This window comes from Pseudorca crassidens, chromosome 2 (assembly GCF_039906515.1).
Source record: "Pseudorca crassidens isolate mPseCra1 chromosome 2, mPseCra1.hap1, whole genome shotgun sequence".
Classification (NCBI taxonomy): Eukaryota; Metazoa; Chordata; class Mammalia; order Artiodactyla; family Delphinidae; genus Pseudorca; species Pseudorca crassidens.
The window spans coordinates 104,956,891-104,982,113 of record NC_090297.1 but is presented as its reverse complement, the minus strand read 5'-3'; the positions used below and the strand labels follow the sequence as shown (position 1 = coordinate 104,982,113).

Genomic DNA, 25,223 nt, shown 5'->3' with positions numbered 1-25,223 from the left:
ACTTAGCTCTATGAGCAGAGGCAAGTGACCTCCTCTCTCAGGACCTCAGCTCCTCATTGGAAAAACTAAAATTTTATATATTTTGGAATAATCTCTACCAGATTTTTTTTTTTTTTTTTTTTTGCAGTACGCGGGCCTCTCACTGTCGTGGCCTCTCCCGTTGCGGAGCCCAGGCTCCAGACACGCAGGCCCAGCGGCCATGGCTCACGGGCCCAGCCGCTCCGCGGCATGTGGGATCTTCCCGGACCGGGGCACGAACCCGCGTCCCCTGCATCGGCAGGCGGACTCCCAACCACTGTGCCACCAGGGAAGCCCCTCTACCAGATTTGAAGCTACCAGAAATGAAAGGTTGGGCTGTTGTCCATCAGGCCCTCATATTCTGTGTTTCCCCTGCCCATATAAACGCAAAGACCTCTCTTTAGACGGATCACGTTAGCATTCTCGTTCAGCACTTTGTGGCGATATAAAGTACAGAACAGGGAACTAGCCCATCGTTTGGGCTGGTTCCTAACACCAAATAGCTGGGAGCTCACAGCCTTTCTTCTTTCACCGACTTCGAGGCTCCCTTTTTAACCAGCTGTTCTGGCCCTGTGACGCCACCTGATGGCTTCAGCGGAGCTTCTCTGCCTGTCAGGGCGCCATTCCCCTTTTGGAGGAGGGTTCTCACCCAACCTGGGTTCCCTGCTGGCTGAGCAGGTAATCCCTCATCCTACATATGTATGTCTCTTCCTCTTTCGCTGATTTCTCCAAACTACTGGTTGATTTTTTCAGGAAATCTTTCTCACCCTTCTTCCCTTTCCCTAGTCTCTCCTGTCTCCTTCCCTTTTCCATCTGCAAACCCAAAATAACCCCCTCGCGCGTGGATGAGATTAGTGCTGTAGAGGCCCTTGGATTAAGAACAAAAAAGTAAACAAGTTTTGAAGTCACATTAGATTTGGGTAAAGAACCTCCAAAGCCTTTGAAAATATCCTCAGAGGCACCTTGAGATTCCATTTACTTCCGTTGCCACTGAACTCTTTCTTCCTCTAATTAAGCCTCTCTTCCTCATCATCAGCGTTTATGAACGCAAAAGAAACTATTTATTACACAATTTTCTTAGTTTTCAGTTTTAGCCTAAGACTAACAATACATGACTGTACACTCATTTTCATTGCAAATATGCCAACTTTCTGCTACTTGGCAAATCAAGCAGGTATTTTCAGTCACCTAGGACTCCAACCACTATTTTATCAGCCTTCTTTCTATGGGAAAATATGGGCTGAGTTCCAAACAAATGGCTTCCAAGGTTTGGAGTTTGGGAGTTTGGGAGCACAGCCGCATTGTGAATGGCGTGCTTTCCGTGGGGTGTTGGCGATCGTTTAGGGCAAACTGGGAGACACTGACCCAAGGGCTCATAGGGTGTTTGGAAAGATTGGGAATTTTCTTCTTCCACTGAGCAGTGGAATAATTTGATTACACAAAGACCCTTGGAGACAGCATGATGGCTCCTAAATAATAATAATAATGACAATAAAATTGCCACCATTTATGGAGTGCTTCACGATGCGTCATGCACTGTGTAAATTGTTTCATGTGCATTCATGTGTAATCCCCAAACACAAATATTATTATCCCCATTTCAGATGAAAAACCTGACGTTCAGAGAGATTAAAATACTTTGCCCAACATCACACATCTAGTCAGACATGCTGACTACCAAAGCTTGTCTCTTAAGCATCATGAAAAGAAGCAAATATATGTAGCCAAGTGTGGTTTGCAGGGTGAGAGCGGGCATTGAAAATGCCCTGGGCAGATGCAACTTCGCTTCCTTCCCTTGACAAAATCATAACTTGATCAGAAAGTAAGAAAACTTCGTCATTTAGCTGGTCATAAAAAATACCCTGGCAAGTTTAAATGAATCTTAATGGTCTCCAAAGCATTCTTCCATATTTTATTCCATTTGATGCTTATAATAACCCAGTGAGATAAAGGGCGATCACAGAGTAGAGGTACAAGAGTCCCATTTGATAGATGAAAAAATTAAAACTCAGAGAGTTCAAGTGAATTATCTCTAGTCACATGATGAGACTGGCAGGGCCTGACCGGGAATCCCTCTGACTTGCTCTAGATATTTTTTACTTGGCCAGTACGGGTTGTTAGTGATTTCGCTAGGATACATTCAGGTCTCTGTTCTGTGGGGTCAGAAGAGCTGCATAAAGTGAGCTTGGTCAGTTCCCACAAAATCTAGGCCACTGGGAAAGGTGTCCTGTGTGGAGATCATTGCCCTGCATCTTCATTTGCTCAGAAAGGGCAGAGTGTCAGAAACTACACAAAGGGTCAGGACAAGCTCTGAACTCTACTCTTTGCACTTCTGACTTGAGGTCTCATAGGCATAGCTATGTGTAGGAGTGGCAGCCATTGGGAGGCAGCAGGAGAGGGATGAGAAGGCAGAGCAGTGGGGATGGACCACACCAGGTCGGAGATGGAGCAGACGTCTCTCTGCCTTCCTCTAGCATCTCTCACCACGGTGTCTATCCAGATTGCATTTCTGAAGGCCACTGCGTTCAGCTGCTAACGTTACTCCATGAAACATTAGTAGCTGAGGTAGTCCATTCAGTCAGGATGACAGAGTCTCATAAGCTTTGTAACTTGGCAAACATGGGCTCAAACTCAGCTCTGCTACTTGCTCACCATGAACAAGCTCTTTGTGGAAGAAGACAGTTAATGCCTATCCCATAGGGCCTTCATGAGCACTAAACACTATAACCCGTGTAACGTTTCTAGAGCAGTGCCTTATATAGACTAGACCATCCATAAATGGTAGAACCGTTTGCATTATTTCTCTTGTTGATGGCATTCTCCTGGGAGGCTCTGGAGGTTGACAGTGGCTTCCAGATTTGAGTAATTCCGTGATGGCATCATTTAAACCCTGCATTGGATTTATCCATTAGTTCATCTCACAAGGCTTATTGAGTACATGCTCTCAGGCAGGAAGGCAGAGGCAGCCACTGCTCAGCACGTGCTCCCTGACGTTTCCTGGTTGCTTACAGGTAGGCAGGGTTTATATGACTAGTTCTGGTCAATGGGCTATGTGTGGAAGTGACATGTGTTCATTCCGGGTCAAGAATTTAAGTGCTGATATGTGACCCTCTATCTTTCTTTTCTTCTGTTACAACATTCCGGAGGCCATACCCACCAGAGGCATAGCTGTAGGATAAAGACAGCCTGGATCCCTGAATCACCACTTGGAAGGGAGCAGCCTTGGAGATCAGCTGACTTTGCGTGAGCAACAAATAAATATTTGCCTGTTAAACCACTAAGAATTCAGAGTTTATTCTCTACTACAGCATAGCCAAGCCTAACCTCACTAATATATCTAGGCATCACGCTAAACACTAGACATTTTAAAAAACTTAGACGATATCAACATCTGCTTTCAAGAAGCTTACAGTCGAAGGAGAAGACAGATTTCAGTAGCTGATTCTCTGTGAGTTGATATGATATAGAGTATAACAGAATTCCTTTTCTAGGGAGAGTTACCCAGGAATTTGGGAATATTCCCATTGTTTCTCAAAGGGTATCCCATAAATGATGTTCCACTCCATCTATTCTAGACAAACTCCAATTCCCATCTATCTATAAAATTAGAATACGGCTGTCTATCTCACAGAGATCTTGTGAGAATCAAAGGATCTTGTAAAATGCAGAATAGCCTAATGATTAAGAGTAAATACTTTGGGAGTTTTGTTTCCTGTTATTAGGTAGAAAATCACAAAAAGCAATTTCTCCCTTGATCCTGTTTCCAGACTCTCTATTACAATCCATTGATCTGTCTGTCTTTCTTTCTACCAATACCACCCTGTCTTGATCACTGTTTGGGGAAAGTTCTTCCCAGATTGATCTATAGATTCAACTTGACTCAATCACAGTCTCGGGAGGCTCTACATTGGAGGGAATTGGTACCTCGTTCCAAGCAAGCTTATTCCCCAGAGAAACTACACCAGCCCGATTGTTTGAGAAACATTAACTTCTTTGCCTTTTAGAAACAGTCCCAGTGTCACTGTTTTCCTCTGCCCATGGCCAGGAAGCAGTGATCAAGTTACAAAGCATATCTCGAGGGCAGGAACTGTGCCTTTTAGATTTTCCAGAACTTTTGCAAGTGGACATCTTTCGAGCTATTTTCCTTCCTGAGGACACCAATAAATACTCCTCCAGGTGGTTCTGAGACTTAACTTCTCTAGACATAGCCTTTTCTAGCTGTAGTGTCTTTGAAGCAAAGCCTCCCTTTACCAGGTCCCTCAGTGTCCTACTACCTGCCTCCACGTTACCCTTTTCTGCCACGACTCTCCCTTACAGGCTCACAGAGAGCACCTCCGATGCCTCCCGAAATCTCTGGCCTTTCTTCTCGCCCCACCTGCCAGCTCATCTCCCTCCCCAGTTCCAAGCACACAGGAGACACGCAGCAACACACCTGGTATTAGCCTCTTCCAGTACTTGGGGAAAGCTGTGTCCAGGGGCCGCCACGCCACTCCTGGCTCACGGCTGGCTGTGGCGGGAATAGCAGTTCCCGACCCACAGCCCCCTGAGGACAGAGAAGTTTCAAGGCTACAAGTTAATCTTTAATGGGAACAACATCACTGGCTTGGAAGCCAGTGAGCAAGTGGGCCAGAGCAAGGTTAACCATGAAACGAACTTGGCGAGCTTTGCCAAGTTACCTCACATTTAAGGGACGTTCATTGCCAAATTCAACCTCAAAATAAAAGACTCGTTTTTTTTCTCCCAAACCATATATTTTCCCAATTCTTCCAAGATGGTTAGAGGAAGGGAGTGGGTGATTTCAGGTGGAGAATTACGAAAGCCCCGTGTTGTAAAGGAAAGGCTTGTCTGGGGAGGTGGTGAGGGGATGGGTGAAGAGCGGTCACAGCCTGGGAGCCGGGAGCAAGGAGCAGTGGGGACCCAGCCAGGATGGACTGAGGGCCGCGCTGTGTGGAGCCCTCCAGGCCTGACCAGAGAGGAATATGAGAGGCAGGGAGAACCACTAATATTTTTGAGTGGAAAAATGACTCAGTAATCAGGCAGAAGCCAACACAAGAGTACATGTGAAAAAAAAGAATTCCCTAAGGGCAGTCCTGTGGGGTTCGCTAAAGGTCACTAATTAATGTCCAATTCGTCTGGGTCCTTCCCTCTGTGCTTCTGTGCCAGCCTTGCCACGTCCTCATACTGCAATAACAAACGGCTATTAAGTGCTGACAATAGGCCTGACACGTTGCATGCATTATTTCACTTGATCTTCACAGCAACCATATGGGTAGATACTATTTTCCCCATTTTTCAGAAGAGAAAATGAAAATTAAGTTGCCCAAGATTTCATCAGTAATGAGCAGAGTTGGGTTTTTTTGGTCACTGGTATGGCAACTTGCCCTTTCATTGGCTTAGTGTCCTGAGGTGCCCAAGGAGGAAAGGAACACAAGACTTTATCCAGAGCCCAGCTCCCTCTGTGAGCACATCTAACATACTCCACGAGAGCAAGCTGACCTTACTTTTTTTTTTTTTTTTTTTTTTTTTTGCGGTACGCGGGCCTCTCACTGTTGTGGCCTCTCCCGTTGCGGAGCACAGCCTCTGGACGCGCAGGCTCAGCGGCCGTGGCTCACGGGCCCAGCCGCTCCGCGGCATGTGGGATCTTCCCGGACCAGGGCACGAACACGCGTCCCCTGCATCGGCAGGCGGACTCTCAACCACTGCGCCACCAGGGAAGCCCTGACCTTACTTTTTAAAGGAGCTACGGCTCAGCAACGCCCAGCCCACGGGACGCGTACTGCCTTTTCAACCCATTAGCTTTCCACTGGTCCTCAGTGAAGACAAGCATAGACAGAACCCTCCCTCCTCCACTGTGAAAGCCCAGACTATTGAGCTCAATTCAACTCTTGAGCGTGGCTATTGGTTTTTCTCTTGGTATAGACAAATAATTGCTCACTAGCGTGTCCCAGCACCTGAAATGATTGCTAGAGGATGGCTTTCAAAGTACAAGTTCACATCAACAAAGCCGGGCTTGGATCACCCTCCAAGGACTTTGCCCCACAGGGAACTTCTTTCAGGACCTCAGGAGGAAGAAACCTGTAATTATTTACATGAAAGAAGATGGGAGGAGCACTTTTTGGAATGTCATCTCACAGGCTTTCCTGAGTTAGGAGTAATCTCCGGGCGCACAGAGTTGGGATTTGAATCTATCTTGTAGCCACCATTCAGTGGCATGTGAAAACTCTAGGCTATTTCAAGGATCACGGCAGTGGGATTTGACCGTCTTTTAGAATCTGTAGTTGGAGTGAAAAATAACTTTTCCTGGTGATTTGTCATACCTTCCCTGCTCAAGGCTCATTCTGCGTTTTCTTGGAGGGTAATTGCTACCTGTCATCTTACCACTAGATGGCAGTATTACCCCAGAAACGCCTTGCAAAGTGGCCAGACGCTGGGATCTGGAAATTCCTTTTCCACAGTGGTTTTCAGGCCCACACAATCAGCCTCCAGGCCATGCCCACAGTCAGCTTTCACATCACCTGGCCTTCTCACTGTCCTCTGATCCAGACTTTCCATTGCCATTTTCCAATCCCGGACAGCGTCCCTTCCTTCCAGGAGACATTACAGTGTTACGGGCAGGAACGCAGACGCTGGAGCTTCGCGCCTGAGCGCCAGCCTGCAGCCGCTTACTAACATCCACAAGTTACTTAATTTCTCCGTGCCTCAGTTTCCTCACAACATCCCCTACACTTTAATGAGAAGTAAATGAGTTAATATTTATAAGGTTCTGGTAGTAGGTAGAACAGTGGAGGTTCTCCTATAGCTCTCATAGCTAGATTCATACTTTGAATCAAGTTCAAACTAGGTTCTCAAGTTTGAATCTAATATGAAGTCCTGGGGACCTTTTGAGCTAAGCTAAGGAACTCACTGGGCTAAGGAACATTTTCTCTTCTTTAATGTCAGCCTTCACTGCTGTAGCCTAAGTGAGTTAATCCCCACGGGGGCACAGAGGAGCACAAGCAGAGCTATTTGAGGTGCTTTTGTAACATCCCTCGAATTCCAGAGAATGTGTTCATGACGGGCCCAACCTCGGATCTGACACTGGGTTCGACAGGGCAGTGCCAGTGGGTTTGGAGCACATTTCAAGATGAAGTTGTAAAGAGATGTTGGGGGGTTTTTTTGTTTTGTTTTGTTTTAGGTGGCCACAGGGTACCTATTGAACAATATGCCTGCTTAACTGGGATGAAGAGCAATGACGGGTCATTCATGAGCAGTCATGGCCCAGTTTCTTAGAGAGCAAACGTAGTTCGGCGAGCAGAAAGGCATCCCCCGCAATTCATCATGATGGGAGGCATCCAGGCCCTCCTGGTCCCTGCTGAGCCATTCAGCCATCTGTCATGCTTGAGCTGATTCCAGAAGTCGGACAAATCTGGGACTTTGAGGTCTGGGCTCAAGCCCACCAGGGTGCCTGACCCTTTGGAGCTGCAGTCAGGTTAATATTAACCTTGAATTGTTGATGCCTGAAGCCAACCAGTCGTGGGCGACGCTAAGGCAAACTGAGGGGCAGTTTGCATCTTTCTGCAGCGTCGGAGCCTCTTATAGGCTATGAGCCCAGCGGTGTGGCTGCCCCCCTCGGTGGGAGCCCTTGTGCCGTGAGTCACAGGGAGGGACGGGGACAAGACCCGAAGAAGGGCTTGCTGGAGAGTGTGGTTATAGGCCAATGACTTTTGTCGTGGGGCTGTATTGTTTGTCCTTGTTTTATAGGGTCTGAAGTAAGAAGGAAAATTCTCTCTCCCGCTGCTGAGTTTGCTACATAGATCAGATCTGATTGGAAGCAGATGGAGCTTCTGGGTATGGAGGTGAGCTAGGTAGCAAGAGCTGGGATTATGAACCTTACCAAGATCATGGAGAAAGTCGGGCACTGGGTACAGACAAGAGTTCAGGATCCCAGAATCTGCTGGGTGTCTGGGGTCACCGGCATGGCTGTCCACATGGGAGATGATGTGGGATCCAACAGCCCATTGATATGAGAGCCACTGGCATCTTGGGGACAATTTGTATTCTTCAGAAGGTTTATGTGGATCCAGGATCAAACATAGCTTATATATGAGTTAGGTGATAAGGGAGGGACGGTTGGCACAGGAGAGAAATCAGTAATGTCCTCCCTAAAGACACCTCATTCATGACATGGCTTTGCTCAGACACCAGGGTGCGTTACAGCTGCCCTGTGATAAGGTGTGTAAAGGGCCTCTCACTGTGCTCAGTAGCAGTAAGTGCTCAATAAATGGTAGTCAGTATTATCCTCAACAATAGACAATAACATTTAGAGGATATTTACTATATGCCAAACAGTGTTCTAAGGGCTTTGCATATATTAACTCATGAGGTAGGGATCATCTTTATTCCCGTTTTACAGATAAGGAAACTGAGGCACACAGAGGAAAAGCAACTTGTCCAAGATCACACAGATGGCCACCAGCAGAGCCAGGATTCAAAGGCAGGCAATCTGGCCCCAGAGTCTACACTGTTAACTATTATACTATTAATTCATACTTCAGAGAGCAGCTTATAGGAGACCAGAGGAGGAAGAGATTGGGGTGACCAAGGAAGTGGGGGACCTGAATATACAGCTGTTTCAGCTGGCCCTTCAGCATAAATTCAACTCTATTTTCTGCCCTCAAACCCAGTCCTTGGGTCTGAAATTCAGCCCACAGGTCCTGCTCCTACATGGACGGGGGTAGGGTATTCAGCTGAGGCCCCAGACTTGCTGAACCCAGAGCCAGTGGGCCAGCTAATGAGGGACTCCTAGGGAGTGTCTGTGCCTTCCCAGCTCACTGGCTGACCTTTGCCCCTGCTTGCACCAAAACACGATGTTTTCATGCCTCTGCCTGTACTTGCTGTTCCTTCTTCCTGGAATAATCTTATCGCTCCTGACTTGTCCTTATGATTCAGTTGCTGTGTCTTCCCAACCCTGAAGCCTCCCCCAGTGCTGTCAGGCAGAGCCGGCAGTGAGTGTGTGTGTGTGTGTGAGAAACACGTCCCACTGTATTCCTGTTGGTCCATTATGGTGGTGGCTTTTGCAGGACTTTCAGTTCCTTGAGGCCAGGAACCGTGTTGTAGCCACTCTTGAAACCCACTGCCCAGCAGAGCCTGGCGCCCAGTAGGCACATGACTAGTATTTGTTGTAGAATTAGAGAACAGATATTGATATTAAAACCTGCAATCGCAGACGGAGAAGCAGGTATAGAATGCAGTCAGCATCATCCCTTCCCATCTCTACCCAGTGTCTCCCTCCTCTCTCCTTTCCATCATCTGTCTTACCGGAAGAGCACGGCCAATTTAATGCAAAGGTCAGGACAACTTTGGTTCCTGGACTGTTGACTGACGTTCACATTTCTGAAGCTGCAATGACCTCAGTAGATCTAGGGCCAAACTCCACGTGAACACCCTGGGTTATGTTGGGACAACCGGCTTCACAAGGTGGTAGCTTTATTTGGTCCTAAGATTCTGATCAGCCCTCCAGCCCCTTGCCCACAGACAGTACCGCTAACTCCCGTTAGAGCCCAACGTTTTGGTTGCCGAATGAGATGCACCAGGTCCAAATGGACTAACTAGCCTGCTATGTCACTATGGGTAAGAGGAGTCCCTAGAGCCTCTGAAAGAAGCAGCCTGAATCTGCCCTTCTCCTTCCCCCTTCGTACACTGAATTTGTAGGTTCTCCTTCCCTGAAAGTCTTCAGCAGGTGCTCAGGACTCATTCCTTGAATAAGGCATATTCAGGACAGGCATATTCAGGTTCCATGAATGGGCTGCCTGGTTGTTCTTATATTTTGCTGGGAGGTGGCAGCAATCACTTGCTGTGCTTCAAAAATATCTGATCTTTGAATGGATAAAGACGATGTGGTACATATATACAATGGAATACGACTCAGCCATAAAAAAGAATGAAATAATGCTATTTGCAGCAACATGGATGGACCTTGAGATTATCATACTAAGTGAAGTAAGCCAGACAAATATCATGATATCCCTTATATGTAAAGCCAAAAAAAATGATACAAATGAACTTATTTACAAAACAGAAAGAGACTCACAGACACAGAAAACAAACTTATGGTTATCAAAGGGGAAAGTCGGGGGAGGGATAAATTAGGAGTTTGGGATTAACATATACACACTACTACGTATAAAGTAGATAGCCAACAAGGACCTACTGTATAGCACTATACTTAATATTTTGTAATAACTTATCAGGGAAAAGAATCTGAAAAAGAATATATACGTGTGTGTGTGTGTGTGCATATATAACTGAATCACTTTGTTGCACACCTGAAACCAACAGAATATTATAAATTAACTCTACTCCAGTAAAAAAAATCAGACCCACAAGCTGCTGAACCTACTTCCTAGAACCATGGGTTGACTATCACTTTAACCACGAGACTACAGCTGAACCCATTGTCCCAGCCCCCCCCCAATTATTTCTATTAAGGATTCACTGTATGATTCTTGATGATTTAAGACCTAAGGCATAAAAAAAAAAGAAGTGGAAGAGAAGGCAGGAGTGGAAACAGAACACAGTTATGGTCTCCCAGTAGCTGAAACAATCTTAGGTTTCATTTTTTAAAAAATAAGAATATAGTTTACACACAATAAAACAAACTCGTTTTAAGTGTACAGTGTGATGGGTTTTGACACAACTGGTGTAACCCCTGCCAGTGTCAAGATATTGAACATTTTCATCACCACAGAAAACGTCCTTGTTTCTTTCCAGTCAATGCCCTCTCACCCACAGCAGAGATCACTGCTCTTATTTCTATCACTGTAGCTTAGTTTTGCCTGTTCTAGAACTTTAAATTATTGGAATCAATTAAATGATTGTTTATGGATGGATAGCTTCTTTTACTCAACAAAGTGCTGTTGAGATACATTTATGTTGTTGCTTGTAATGAGTAGCTTATTCTTTTTTTTACTGCCAAGTATTGCTCTTTTGTATTAATATAATACAAATTTGCTTATCCATTCACCTGTTGGTGGGCATTCGAGCTGCTCCCAGTTTTGGGATTATTATGAATAGAATTGCTGAGAATGTTCTTTTACAATCCTTTTTGTGAACATGTTTTCATTTCTCTTGGAAAGATGCCCAGGAGTAAAACTGCTGAATAACAGAGTGGGTGCATTTTTAACTTTGTAAGAAAAAGTTCTCCAGAGGGGTCATGCCCTTTCACACTCCCACCGCCAGATATGAGAGTTTTGGTTACCACCTAGTCTTCATTCTATTAGCTTGTAGTCACTACTCAGAGAAACAGGTCAAAGAACCATAACACTGGTTCTTACAAACAGATTTCAGAGAGTGTTCTGTTCCCAAGAACTTGAATACCCTCGATAAGAAAAAGGTCTTCCACTCATTGGGACCTTAGACCCAGCATGCAAACTTAGGAAGGATGCTCAAGGAGCAGTGAAAGGGGAAGGTAATAGAGCTCAGCCCACCATGCAGGATCAACCCAGCAATCAATCTGATGACAGATGTTCAAGCCAGATCACCCTCATCTCCAAGAGTGATCTTTGTAACAAGTTACTCTCCCATCCCTGCGTAATCAGAGAATTTATTTGTAATCTGTTAGCTAATTGTTCCCATACTGAGCACAGATCTTAACTAAATGCCAAAGTGACGTTTAAATTTCTGGTCTCCATTATGAAACAGCTGATAAATTACCATGCTTATATCCTGCCAGTAGAGTTTAATTTGATTTGCTTAAGATTGCAACTGATTTCTAAGATCCCTAAACAAGATATGAAGTAAATATCCCAAGATACAATGTAAAAGCTATAGGAGATATGGATTTGCAGCAAGGACAGGGGCATTGCACTCCAGATGCAGAGTATTTAGCAAGTCACATCACTTCTGTTGGCTTCAGTTCCCTCAAAAGCAAAGTGGAAACAATTCCTATTTCTACCCACCTACCTGGTAGGTGTGGGTTTGAGATTCAAATGAGATACAGCTGCATCCCTGTAAAGTGAGTTTGATCAATCAATTCCTTACAGAGTTGTTATAAGAATTAGGTCATGTACATAAAGCACCTATGGGTAATGAGAGCCCCAGTATTAAGCAGACTACTTGTTTGAGTTGTCCATCAACCAGATGGTAGTTTTCTCAATCAAATGGCAGAGTTACTCATTTGCCAATCAACCTTTGTTGAACTAGGCACCACGTCCTGCTGATAAAGCTCACACAGTGACAGCAACAGTACCTGGGCTGTGATTTGTAACCCAGTTTCAGCTGTTTCCCTTTTTGTTTATTCTTCATTGACCCAAATGTAAAACACATCTTTTCTCTTTCATTAAGGTCATTTCCTCTTATCTTGTATCATATACAAATAATCAGGGTGGTCTGTTATTACTTATCTGAATAAAAGGGTTTATTCTAGTCTCTACCTGTACTTTTACATTTCTGCACTACTTGTATAGAGTGGCTTCTGATAGTTTTACTTTTCTTAAATTCACACAATCATTTTGTGTAAGTGCAAACATGTGACCCAATTACCTGTTCTACTTTGTTCCTGTGCGAATATATACATATTGAAACACATTTAAAAAATCACTGTTTTAAATAGAGATCAATGGAACAGGAAAGAAAGCCCAGAGATAAACCCATGCACGTATGGTCACCTTATTTTTGATAAAGGAGGCAAGAATATACAATGGAGAAAAGACAGCCTCTTCAATAAGTGGTGCTGGGAAAACTGGACAGCTACATGTAAAAGAATGAAATGAGGGCTTCCCTGGTGGCGCAGTGGTTGAGAGTCTGCCTGCCGATGAGGGGGACACGGGTTCGTGCCCCGGTCTGGGAAGATCCCACATACCGCATAGAGGCTAGGCCCGTGAGCCATGGCCGCTGAGCCTGCGCATCCGGAGCCTGTGCTCCGCAACGGGAGAGGCCACAACAGTGAGAGGCCCGCGTACTAAAAAAAAAAAAAAAAGCCAAAAAGGATTGAAATGAGAACACTCCCTAACACCATACACAAAAATAAACTCAAAATGGATTAAAGACCTAAATGTAAGGCCAGATACTATCAAACTCTTAGAGGAAAACATAGGCAGAACACTCTATGACATAAATCACAGCAAGATCCTTTTTGACCCACCTCCTAGAGAAATGGAAATAAAGACAAAAATAAACAAATGGGACCTGATGAAATTTAAAAACTTTTGCACAGCAAAGGAAACCATAAACAAAACGAAAAGACAACCCTCAGAATGGGAGAAAATATTTGCAAATGAAGCAACTGACAAAGGATTAATCTCCAAAATTTACAAGCAGCTCATGCAGCTCAATATCAAAAAAACAAACAACCCAATCCAAAAATGGGCAGAAGACCTAAATAGACATTTCTCCAAAGAAGACATACAGATGGCCAACAAACACATGAAAGAATGCTCAATATCACTAATCACTAGAGAAATGCAAATCAAAACTACAGTGAGGTATCACCTCACACCAGTCAGAATGCCCATCATCAAAAAGTCTACAAACAGTAAATGCTGGAGAGGGTGTGGAGAAAAGGGAACACTTGCACTGTTGGTGGGAATGTAAATTGATAGAGCCACTATGGAGACAGTATGGAGGTTCCTTAAAAAACTACAAATAGAACTACTATATGACCCAACAATCCCACTATTGGGCATATACCCTGAGAAAACCATAATTCAAAAGACACATGTATGACAGTGTTCAACTGCAGCACTATTTACAATAGCCAGGTCATGGAAGCAACCTAAGTGCCCATCGACAGATGAATGGATAAAGATGTGGCACATATATACAATGGACTATTACTCAGCCATAAAAAGAAACGAAATTGAGTTATTTGTAGTGATGTGGATGGACCTAGAGTCTGTCATACAGAGTGAAGTAAGTCAGAAAGAGAAAAACAAATACAGTATGCTAACACATATATGGAATCTAAAAAAAAAAAAAGGTTCTGAAGAACCTAGGGGCAGGACAGGAATAAAGACACAGACATAGAGAATGACTTGAGGACATGGGGAGGGGGAAGGGTAAGCTGGGACAAAGTGAAAGAGTGGCATTGACATATATACACTACCAAATGTAAAATAGATAGCTAGTGGGAAGCAGCCGCATAGCACAGGGAGATCAGCTCGGTGCTTTGTGACCACCTAGAGGGGTGGGATAGGGAGGGTGGGAGGGAGACGCAAGAGGGAGGAGATATGGGGATATATGTATACATATAGCTGATTCACTTTGTTATACAGCAGAAACTAGCACACCATTGTAAAGCAATTATACTCCAATAAAGATGTTAAAAAATAATAATAAAATAATTAATTAAAAAAATCAATGGGGAAAAAAAAAGTAAACAATCACCGTTTTCACCTTTATATTACAGTTAGGACATTATATTGATTCTCATAATAATGTGCATAACTGACTTTCTTGTCAATGAATTTAAGTTTAGAGTAGTAAAGGGGGCAAAAACTAACGTAATACAAAGAGGGCGTTGGGTCTGGCGGTGCTGAGAACCTATGTTGTGGGTGAATTGGAGCGTCATCTTTTCATTCCCATGGCTTCTCTTTTTGCAGGCACCACTCTCGTTAGAGATGCAAACCCTGCAGTACAGAGTGGGGTCTGCTTGGGACCCTCCCTCTGTCGGTGAGACCCATACAGTATTTGTATGCCAGCCACTGTCCTGTCTTTCCACTAGATGCCAGCAGTGTCCCAGGAGACTGGCTGTCTGTGCTGTGCCTCATTGGGAGTTTACAAAACAGCACAAGCAAAGTGGCTCCAAGTGCACTGCAGCCCTCCTGGAGTCGGAGGGCTGCTGAGGGCATCTTGATCACTTGGTTCCCTACCTGCTCTGACTTCAGAACAACAACAGGTCAAGCGTAGGCACACAACGACGTACCAGGTGAGATCCAGAGCGTAACCACGGATGAGATCCCAGCTCCTGTGCTAAGGGCCTCTCTGACCCACCCACTCACCCACCCACCCACAGAGTACATCTGCTGGAGACTGACCGTAAATATTGACCTTTCATTAAACATGTCATCACTGCCATTCACTTAGTCTCAAGAGCACCAGCACAGAAGCCAGGGGGGCTGGAGCTCAAGATGGGAAAGAGCGAACCTGTGATTTTCCAACCCCTGGAAACCAGTGCTCTGCACTCTGCCCTGAGAGCCCAGGATAAGGCTCTGTCTGTGCTGAGAACTATCTTGGTCTTGGGTTTTGCTGAACAGACTTGAAAACAAATGAGCACTCTCTCGAAGGAAAACTATGTCTCCTCTGAATTCGCAAGGATCTGATGATAACATGTAGAGACACAGAAAGACACTGGCAAGTGATATAGGGGAGCGCCGCCCTGTGGCGCTTTAGTGATGTTCCTACAGAATACAGTAGCCACCAGTCACATGCGGCTACTGAGCAACTGAAATGTGCGATTAGGAAGTGAATTTTAAGTCTTACCTGATATTAATTAGTTAACATTTAAATTTAAATAGACATACAGGACTAGTGGCTACTGTACTGAACCGGTAGATAGAGAATACGAGACAAAGGCATTAATCAAAGGCCTCCGGAGTGTCAAGCCCTGCACTAGATGTGTTTATGTGTATGATACATAGATAACTCACACAGATGCGTAATACAGGTGTGATTACATGTAATTTAAATATATGTAAATGAGTAACAATCTCAGAGAGGTAGTTGAGGTTGGACGTGGAACTAGAGGCTGTTGTTTTTGGGAAAGGATGAGTGGACAAAGGGGAGAACTTGCCATAAGAGAATAAGATGAGCCAACTGATTGGGGCCAGAGGTTTTCTAAGCCAAAGACATGAAAAGGAGTCGCTTTCCACCAAGACGAAGAAGTCAAGGTGTAAGTGCCGAAGTAGTAATGAAAGGAGGGTGACCAAGGAAAGACTATGGAGGTTATCAAGGCCCTTTCTCTCCATCAGGAAGGGGAGGGGCAAGCACCCTGCAAAAGACCTGGTGGTGGTCAGTCCAGGAAAGGAAGAGGAACTTCTTCAGCCTGGTGGGAGGCGGGTGCGGTGCGAGTGGCTGGGAGCCAGGATCGCTGGCACAGACACCCGTGGAAGCTGCAGCATGAAGGTGTCCACTCCTCTGGCCCATGAGCGAGGAGAAAGCCATGCAGCTTGGAAGCCGGTGAGCAAGCTGACACCTGGATAGCGAGAGGAATTTTCAAAGACCATTGGAATCTGCTGGTTTAATACTTTTCCCATGCAATTTCCTTTTAATTTTTACTTACTTAAATAATTTTTATTAAGAGGGTAAGCAAGGCATTTGGGTCGCACCTCTTCCAAATTGTATCTAAGGTGCTCTGGGAGAGAATCCTTCAGTGTGGTCAGAGGAGGACAGCTCATTCAAATATCACATGCATTGTGTTACTTGATCTCCAGATCAACATTTTGTGGTTGGTATTATGGGTTTTACAGCCGAGGAAACCGAGGTTCTGAAAAGATAAGGGGCTTACTTGCGTCATCCGTTAGGAAGAGAGGGGCAGACCTCACTCTTACACCGAGATCTCAGCACTTCGTGTCTAGTGTTCAAATTCAATGGAATTAAACACATTCTGAACACGTTCATACTCTTGTTTGTAATAACCGAATAGACAGATGATGGGCAAAGAATATTGTGAAGACATTGTTTTTTTAATAATCCCTTGAATACCTTACCTTTTAGGTACTAAATAGCCCCAGGTTTCAAGTGTTTGTAGCAGAGGGTAGTTTTGAGCCATCAATCTGAGTGGAAGGCCCGCACCTTCCATGCTCCATTCTGCAGCATGGCTACTTATCAAATACTAATAATGATGATATTTAACTAATAATAACATAACCTTCGACAGGCCTACATCCTGATTAGACAGGTGCAGCTGTGGCATCTACCGAACCAAAGCAGAAATGCTGTTGTGTGTACTTGGCTTTTGCTTTAACGAGGAAGTTGCTTACAGCCTTATCACTGACGGTGAAGCAAAGAAACAAGGAGAATGGTAAGGTGAGCTCTTCATCCGACAGGTATCTAGTGAATGCCTCATGTGTGCCAGGCACTGTTGCGGGTGTCATCCATACTCTGGTCACTCCAGGGCTCAGTGGTTCCTCAGGGCGTCCTGGGAATTTCAGAATTTCAGACTCACTAACTTGACATTTAAGGTTCTTCTATATCTAGCCTCATTCTGCCTGTGAGGGCAGCCACATCTGTCCCTGTACACACGATCCTGGCTGAGCTGGTGTTGCTAGCTGGCTACGTGGCCGTCCCTCACTGCTTCACAGGCAGCCCTCCAAACCTGTGCAAACATCCCAGAGAGCAGGAGAGCATTCTTGCATCCAGGGTGTACACGTACAAGGGTCTCACACGCAGAATTCTTTTATGACACCAAGTGGCTCTGCCTGTGGCAAAGCCTCCGGGAAACGAAACTGAGGGAAATTCCATGAAGTCTGTTGGAACTATCACAGGCAACATGAATGGCTGTAAATCCTATCAGTAGCTAACAGAAACGAGAATTTGGTACCTGCTTTTTGGCAAATTGATCACTTAACAAATCAATGATTTTATAAAGCTGCATTTTTTGGTTGATATGTTTTCAGCCGATTGGTTTTTGTGAATTGCTTTTTGGCAAGCTGGTTTTGCTTCCAAGTTCCTAACATTCTCCAGTCTTCCTATCCCCTTAAATCTCCCTGCTTCCCCTCAGCCTAACCATCCTGCCACCACCAGACATGGACTATGTATCTAGGAATATACATTCCCTCTTCCTCTCCAGGGAAGCCCCTTCAGGCCTAAGGAGGAAGCATTTCATTGTCAGACTAGCTGCCTGGGACGGTGACAGTGATGGGCTGTTCCTGGTTTCATCATGGTGAGCCTGGACACACCTGAAGATTTGGCTTCAATCTGATTGGTTGAGGTTTGTACCTTAATGGTTATGAAAGATTTTGAGTATCATCTCTGGTGACCACCATGTTGATAGCACATCCTCTTTTAAAGAGATAATCCCTGTTGTTGGTAAACGGATACTGTTTGCAGAAGCTTCCTACACTCTGCTCCCTTCTGACTGTGAGTGCCTTAGGGCAAACCCCATGTCTATATTTTTCACTGTTGCATCTCTAGTGACTGGCCCAGTGTCAGACACCCAGAGGTCTAGTGGTTAAAAGTGAACTACGGCAGGTATAAAAAGAAACGAAATTGAGCTATTTGTGATGAGGTGGATGGACCTAGAGTCTGTCCTACAGAGTGAAGTAAGTCAGAAAGAGAAAGACAAATACCGTATGCTAACACATATATACGGAATTTAAGAAAAAAAAATGTCATGAAGAACCTAGGGGTAAGACAGGAATAAAGACACAGACCTACTAGAGAATGGACTTGAGGATATGGGGAGGGGGAAGGGTAAGCTGTGACAAAGCGAGAGAGAGGCATGGACATATATACACTACCAAACGTAAAATAGATAGCTAGTGGGAAGCAGCTGCATAGCACAGGGAGATCAGCTCGGTGCTCTGCAACCACATAGAGGGATGGGATAGGGAGGGTGGGAAGGAGGAAGACGCAAGAGGGAGGAGATATGGGAACATATGTATATGTATAACTGATTCACTTTGTTATACAGCAGAAACTAACACACCATTGTAAATCAATTATACTCCAATAAAGATGTTAAAAAAAAAAGCGAACTAGGACAGGTCTGGATACAAAGCCCACTAGATATGTGACATTGGTGAGTCCTTCCACCTCTCTGAGGTGTCTATCAACTGGGGAAAATGACAACAACCATCTATCTCATCAGGATGCTGGGGGAAGGCATGTCAAGTGATTTGAAAAGAGTGTGACACAGAGTGAGCACTCAGTAAGTGTTAACTATCACTGCTGAATGCATGAATGAGAGAATGAGTGAATGCATGAATGAGTGAATGCATGAATGAGAGAATGAGTGAATGCATGAATGAGTGAATGAGTGAATGAGTGAATGAGAGCTGATTTGATCCTCACCACTATCCTGCCAGGTCAGCATGATTTATTTTTATTATTTTTTTAAATTATTTTTTTTTTTTGGCTGTGCTGCGCAGCACGGGGGATCCCAGTTCCCCAACCAGGGATTGAACCTGTGCCCCCTGCAGTGAAAGTGCACAGTCTCAACTGCTGGACCACCAGGGAATTCCCCAGGTCGGCATTATTATATGCAGATAACCCATGCGTCACTTGAGCCTCCATGCCCTTTGGAGATTTAAGTAAACTGTGACTTATACCTCAATTCCAGAACTGAGTAAGCTTGATCTCTCCATAGAATTTCCTTGCTTCTTGTCCTTATATTCTTACTGTTTTCTTTTCCTGACCCTCTTGATTCCCCTCCAAGAACCCCATATCAGATCCATATTTCCATAAGAAATCCAACCATACTTAGCCTTTTCAGAAGTGGGTCATTTTACTGAAATTTTACATCAAGTCAATAGCACCCACTCACCTCCCCTGCCTGCCCCCCAAGTGTCCACCACATTCCCTGGACTTTTTGGACTCCAACACTTTTTCCACTTGACCCTCCTCCTAACACCACAACCCTGGAAAGTGCCGTCCAGTTCCCGCTCTCTGGCTGCATCATTTCTCACGGGGAGAGGTCTTGCTGGGACAGTCTGCTACTCCTCAGCCTTTCTCTCCCTCTGTCTTAGCTTCCACCCAGAATTCTGGTGAAAAATGTCCTCAGTCTCAAGTCCATCTTGTTTTGAGAAAAAGATTTCTAGCTTGTTTCAGATCACGTAAACAAATCCCCTTGTGCAGAGCTTAGTGAGAAGACAGTATCTGGTTTTTTTGTTTTGTTTTGTTTTAAATTTTTATTGGAGTAGAGTTGATTTACAATGTTGTGTTAGTTTCTGCTGTGCGGCAAAGTGAATCAGTTTTACATATACATATATCCACTCTTTATTAGATTCTTCTCTCATATAGATCGCTACAGAGTGTTGAGTAGAGCTCCCTGTGCTATACAGTAGGTCCTTATTAGTTATTTACTTTATATATAGTGGTGTGTATGTGTCAATCCCAACCTCCCAGTTTATACCCCCCGCCTCCGCTTTCCCTCCTGGCAACCGTAAGTTTGTTTTCTACATCTGTGACTCTATTTCTGTTTTGTAAATAAGTTCATTTGTACCATTTTTTAAGATTCCACATATAAGTGATATCATGTGATATTTGTCTTTCTCTGACAGCATCTGTTTACTTGCGGCATCCAGGTTGTCAACTCACTCCTCAAGAGGTTGCTGACATGGAGAGGGTCCCTTTCACTGCCGGCTGAGACCCTAGTTCCCCACACTGGCTTCATCCAATCCCAGTCAGGCAGCAGTCATGGGAGAATCCTGGATGGTCAGGGAACTGATCAAACATGGTGGCATGGAGGGTGAAAGGTGACCTGGATGATGGGCAGAATTCTCAGCTACATCTGCTGCTGCTCTTCCTATATCCCAACGGGGAACCCAATTAGGTGGTGGTAGGGGGATATCCCTAAAAGTCTCTGTATTTTGTAGAGAAGAGAAATGGTGCACTTTCAAGCTTTTTTGCTCTAGGGTCGGATAGCTCCTCACTCTGGCTTCTCTATTTTCCATCTGTAACTTCAGGAGGGCTCATGGATAACGTCAGTCACAAGAAGCCCATCTTACTGCAACTAAAACAATGGGTAGGCATTTCCATCTCAGAGTTTTGAGCAATTGTTTGTTTTTCTGGAATCTACCCACCTCTAACGGGGCCTGCTAGGTACTGAGGCTGGGCAGCAGGTGGTCCTACCTGAGTGGTCCCATGCAACCTGTGGGTCCTCCTGACCACAGATGGGCAAACTGGATAGGACCCAGGTCAGATAGGCTTTGATGGAGAGGGAAGAAAACATGTAGGAAGGCCCACCAGAACCACCAGAACTCCAGTCTCTGCAGGCTGAGCCCCGCATGCAACTGGCCCTCCAGCCTGCACTGGCTTCTCTTGTCTCCACACAGCCGATGGGCCTTGTTCCTATACCGACAACTTCTCCTTTCTCCCAGTCTCTGGGGAAGACTGAACCACTTCCGGAAGCTCATGTCCCACCAGACCTTGCTCCAGGAGGCCCAATTTTCCAAGGTGGCCTCTTGAACCATGTCATGTGGCTTACTCTTTGAGCTTATTTATGAAAATCCTTTCTTCTTTCTAGTATTGCTTATGCTCTGCATTTTCTCCTTTTCTGAAGGTGGGTCTGGTTGAGGAGCCTTCTCTCACTCTTTGTCCCAGAAAGTCACGGCCCAGCTAGTGGGGAGGTGGAGGAGAGCTTCCCCTACCATCACTCCCAGCTTGGCTGACTTGCGGATGCACTCTCTGTTATCAGTACAGATCAGTTCATTTCCCAGGTCTCTTGAGATCACAACCCTAACTTGAGTCTCCCCCTCCTCTGCCATTGGACATACTTCAGTAGAAACATCTGAAAAGGACTGGCCCAGGAGAAAGGGGCTCACCTGGCCTGCTTTGCTCCTAAGTCTTAGGCCAGAAGCACGAACAAGACTTTGGTGCTCACACATGTTCTACCTCACCAGGAAACTTCACAGAGATGTGCGGCCCAAAGCCTCAGATCATAACAAAGTACTTTTTCAGCTGAGGCTCTGTCCCTAAATATCCCTTAGAGACTTGGACCTTGTGGGAAGGTTACAGTCATAATCTGCAGCCAACAGAATTCTCCCTCTGCTACTCACTAGCCATGGAACCCATGGCAAGTTACCCAACTTCTCTGAGCCTTGATTGCTTTATCTGTAAAAGGAGAATTATAGTTTGTATTTCAGAAGGACTCTTATGAGGATTAAATAGGACAATGTGTGTGGATAACCTAATACAGCACCCGCTATGTAGTAGGTCTTCTGCATTGGCTTCCTGTTTGTCTCTCGTTAGACATCACACTGCATTGTGGGCAGCAGGGCAATGCCTCATGCTCCCAGCTTCTCCTACATGTTCTCTTCCCTCCCTCGTCAAAGCCTATCTGACCTGGGACCTATCCCCTCACAGCTCTGTTCCCAGAACTGATGAAATAATTCAAGCTAGGGTGAGATGAAATTCAATGGACATCACTTTCCTGTATTATTTTATCAGACACTGTAGGCTGCACACACCAAATTCATCTTCCCACCGCCCCCACCCCCAACTTCTTTCTTGCTAATAGAGCCCTGATTTTTTTCAGGTGTCTGCGCTCTTTCACGTAGCAGTGTGTCCAGATCCCATGCCCAGCTCAAGGGTAAAAGCTGATTAGTCTACTCAGAGGAATTCCATTCTCTAAGCCAGTGCTTAGTTTGGAGGTGGACATATAATCCTGTTCCAGTCAATGAGTGTGAGGTGATGTTTGCTGGGGGAGCTTTTTTTTTTTTTTTTTTTTTTTTGCTGTACGCGGGCCTCTCACTGTTGTGGCCTCTCCCGTTGCGGAGCACAGGCTCCGGACGCGCAGGCTCAGCGGCCATGGCTCACGGGCCCAGCCGCTCCGCGGCACGTGGGATCTTCCCGGACCGGGGCACGAACCCGTGTCCCCTGCATCGGCAGGCGGACTCTCAACCACTGCGCCACCAGGGAAGCCGGAGCTTTTTTTTTTTACAATTTTATTTATTTTTGAATTTTATTTTATTTTATTTTTTTATACAGCAGGTTCTTATTAATCTATTTTATATACATCAGTGTATACATGTCAATCCCAGTCTCCCAATTCACCCCACCAGCACCACCCCACCCCCTGCCACTTTCCCCCCTTGGTGTCCATACATTTGTTCTCTCCATCTGTGTCTCTATTTCTGCCCTGCAAACAGGTTCATCTGTACCACTTTTTTAGATTCCACATATATGCATTAATATACGGTATTTGTTTTTCTCTTTCTGACTTACTTCACTCTGTATGACAGTCCCTAGGTCCATCCACGTCTCTACAAATGACCCAATTTCGTTCCTTCTTATGGCTGAGTAATATTCCATTGTATATATGTAGCACATTGTTTTATCCATTCGTCTGTCAACGGGCATTTAGGTTGCTTCCATGACCTGGCTATTGTAAATAGTGCTGCAATGAACCTCTCTGTGCTTCCGTTTCCTCTTCTGTGTGAGGGCTTTAATGATAGCAGTTACTTTAAAGAGCTAGAAGGATCCAATAAATGAAAAAATGTGTGTACAAGATTATAAGGGTGCCTGGCTCTGAGTTGGAGTGCAATCAACGTTAGCCACTGTTGTTCTAGGAAACTGCAAACCTACTGGACTGGAGGGAGGCGATTATTCTGTAGCATCAAAATGATCAGGAAATTGAGAACTTAACCTTTCAAACACTGAAAGCCTTCTTTATGTTCAAGGATTTCTTTTCAAAAGAGATGTCTATAATCATTGTCTCTACTTTTCCTTCTTTTCCAATCAGGCTCTCGTTTCTCCTCCTGCAGTTCAAATCCAAGGTTGAATTCTCAGGTCACCTCTTGAGCTGTCAGCGGCCTTGAGGTAGGAGGTCACTAATTTCTTTAAACTCCTTCTTCCTTCTTCCTTTAGAACATAATTCACTCACAGGTTTCCTCTTACCTCTCTGGCTACTCTTTCTCAGTCCCCTTGGCTGGTCTGTCCTCATTTTCCTGATGTTTCCATGTTGGAGCATCCCAGGAATCAACCCCGCAAATTTCTTCATCCCAGAGATGGAAATTCCATGTTTCCAGTTTCTCAGGCCACTTTCATCAGGGCTATTCCAACAATCAGTCCACTGACCCATGCCCACACGTCCTCTGGATGCATGGGGCCTTTTTGTGGCTGTTCACTCTGCCTGGGCTTCATCGGGCTGCAGTGCTAGAGAAGTGGGTAGCACTTGTGATGGTGTGTGAAGAAAGAGGCAACTAAACCAAGGACAGTGAGAAACACCACAAGGAGGCATGTTTAATCTCCCCTCCGCTTCCTCCTTTTCTACGTCTTTTTCTGTTCCGTATCCATCCTTTTCTGTCCTGTGGATGGACTCCTTACATACGTGCTGTGAGTTCATCTCTGAATCCCTACAACACTCACACCACTGCCTTGAGCAGAACGGTATCTGCTGAATAAATAGATGGAGATTTTTCTTCAAGGATCCTTTCTTACCTAAGGCATCCAGCCCGAAAGTTTTATTTTGGTGGAAACGACAAAAGGGGCTTGGGTGAAATGACTAAACCACATCAGTCTTCTTTCAAGAAGGCATAAATGTGAAGAGGAAAAGAGATTTGAGAAGGCAGACATATGGCTTCTCTTCCTGACTCTAATCTGGTTCCACATTCTGGAAAATAACCCCAAAGTTCCCTGCCTTTATTTTTGTTTATCATGAAGAATGAAACTGAGTTTAAGTGGGTCAGGACCTCACATACCAAGTAAACAGGGAATCGGAATTAGAATGCTTGGTATTTGGGCAGGGAGACGGGGGGGGGGGGGGGGGGGGGGGGGTGTAGAGTGAGAGATCTAATGCTTACCTTTTTTTCTTTTTAATTATGAATATCACAAAGTCAGATAAAAACCCTTGCTTCTGTCCTCTTCCCAATGAAGATTTATGAGATTATCCTAGTGGTTGCTTGCTGGAGCTCTGCAGAGAGAAATATTAGTTTTATAAACAGATACGATGCCCACAATTCCATATGAAAATGAATTTAAGGACCAACCGGGACAGGCCCCAAAGCTGCACAGAGCCTGATGAGTGAACAGAACCACATAATATGGTTCTCCAGAGAGTGGGGCAAAAGGAACCGATTGTCTTCCTAAAATATACCAGCAAGAATGCAAGCCTTAATTAACAAAGCCCAAGGTTGATTTTTCTTGCTGCCTTTTTCTCCAAGAGACAAATAATAAGAAATGAATGAGGTTGAAAGCAAATGAGAACCATATTTGGAAAGCAAAGCATAGTCTAACTTTTGGCTGCGCTGGTTGCAAAGACCTAAAGTTCTTTAATCATCTCAGTGGAGATGTAGCCAAAAAATGCAATTTGACACACACACATACACACACACACATATTTCCACACCATGCCCTCCTCCTTTTTCACTGTAGATGAATCAAGATGGTGGAGACAGGACATGATGAGAACCATTCCTGCTCTCCACCTACTTTATAAAAGGCTTTGGCAATCGGTAATCTTTGCTGCCATGGTCTGGGGAATCCATCTATCAATTCTTATTCTTTAAATGTTCATTGTGCACCATGCGTTGGCTGCAAGGAGCAAACAAGCAGCTGGAATAGGTAATGTA

General features: G+C 44.9%; 1 protein-coding gene across 2 annotated transcripts in view; it reads right to left on the bottom strand.

Moving 5' to 3' along the window:
* Positions 1-25,223, bottom strand: part of HAO2 (hydroxyacid oxidase 2) — a 216,166-nt gene that overhangs the window by 21,056 nt on the left and 169,887 nt on the right. The window contains exon 1 of one of the 2 annotated variants that reach the window (XM_067727435.1): positions 4,451-4,570. The exons of the other annotated variant lie outside the window; for it this stretch is intronic. The gene's annotated coding sequence lies outside the window, so the exon portion shown is untranslated. Of the gene's footprint in view, positions 1-4,450; positions 4,571-25,223 lie in introns of those variants that run through there. 2 annotated transcript variants of the gene reach the window in all.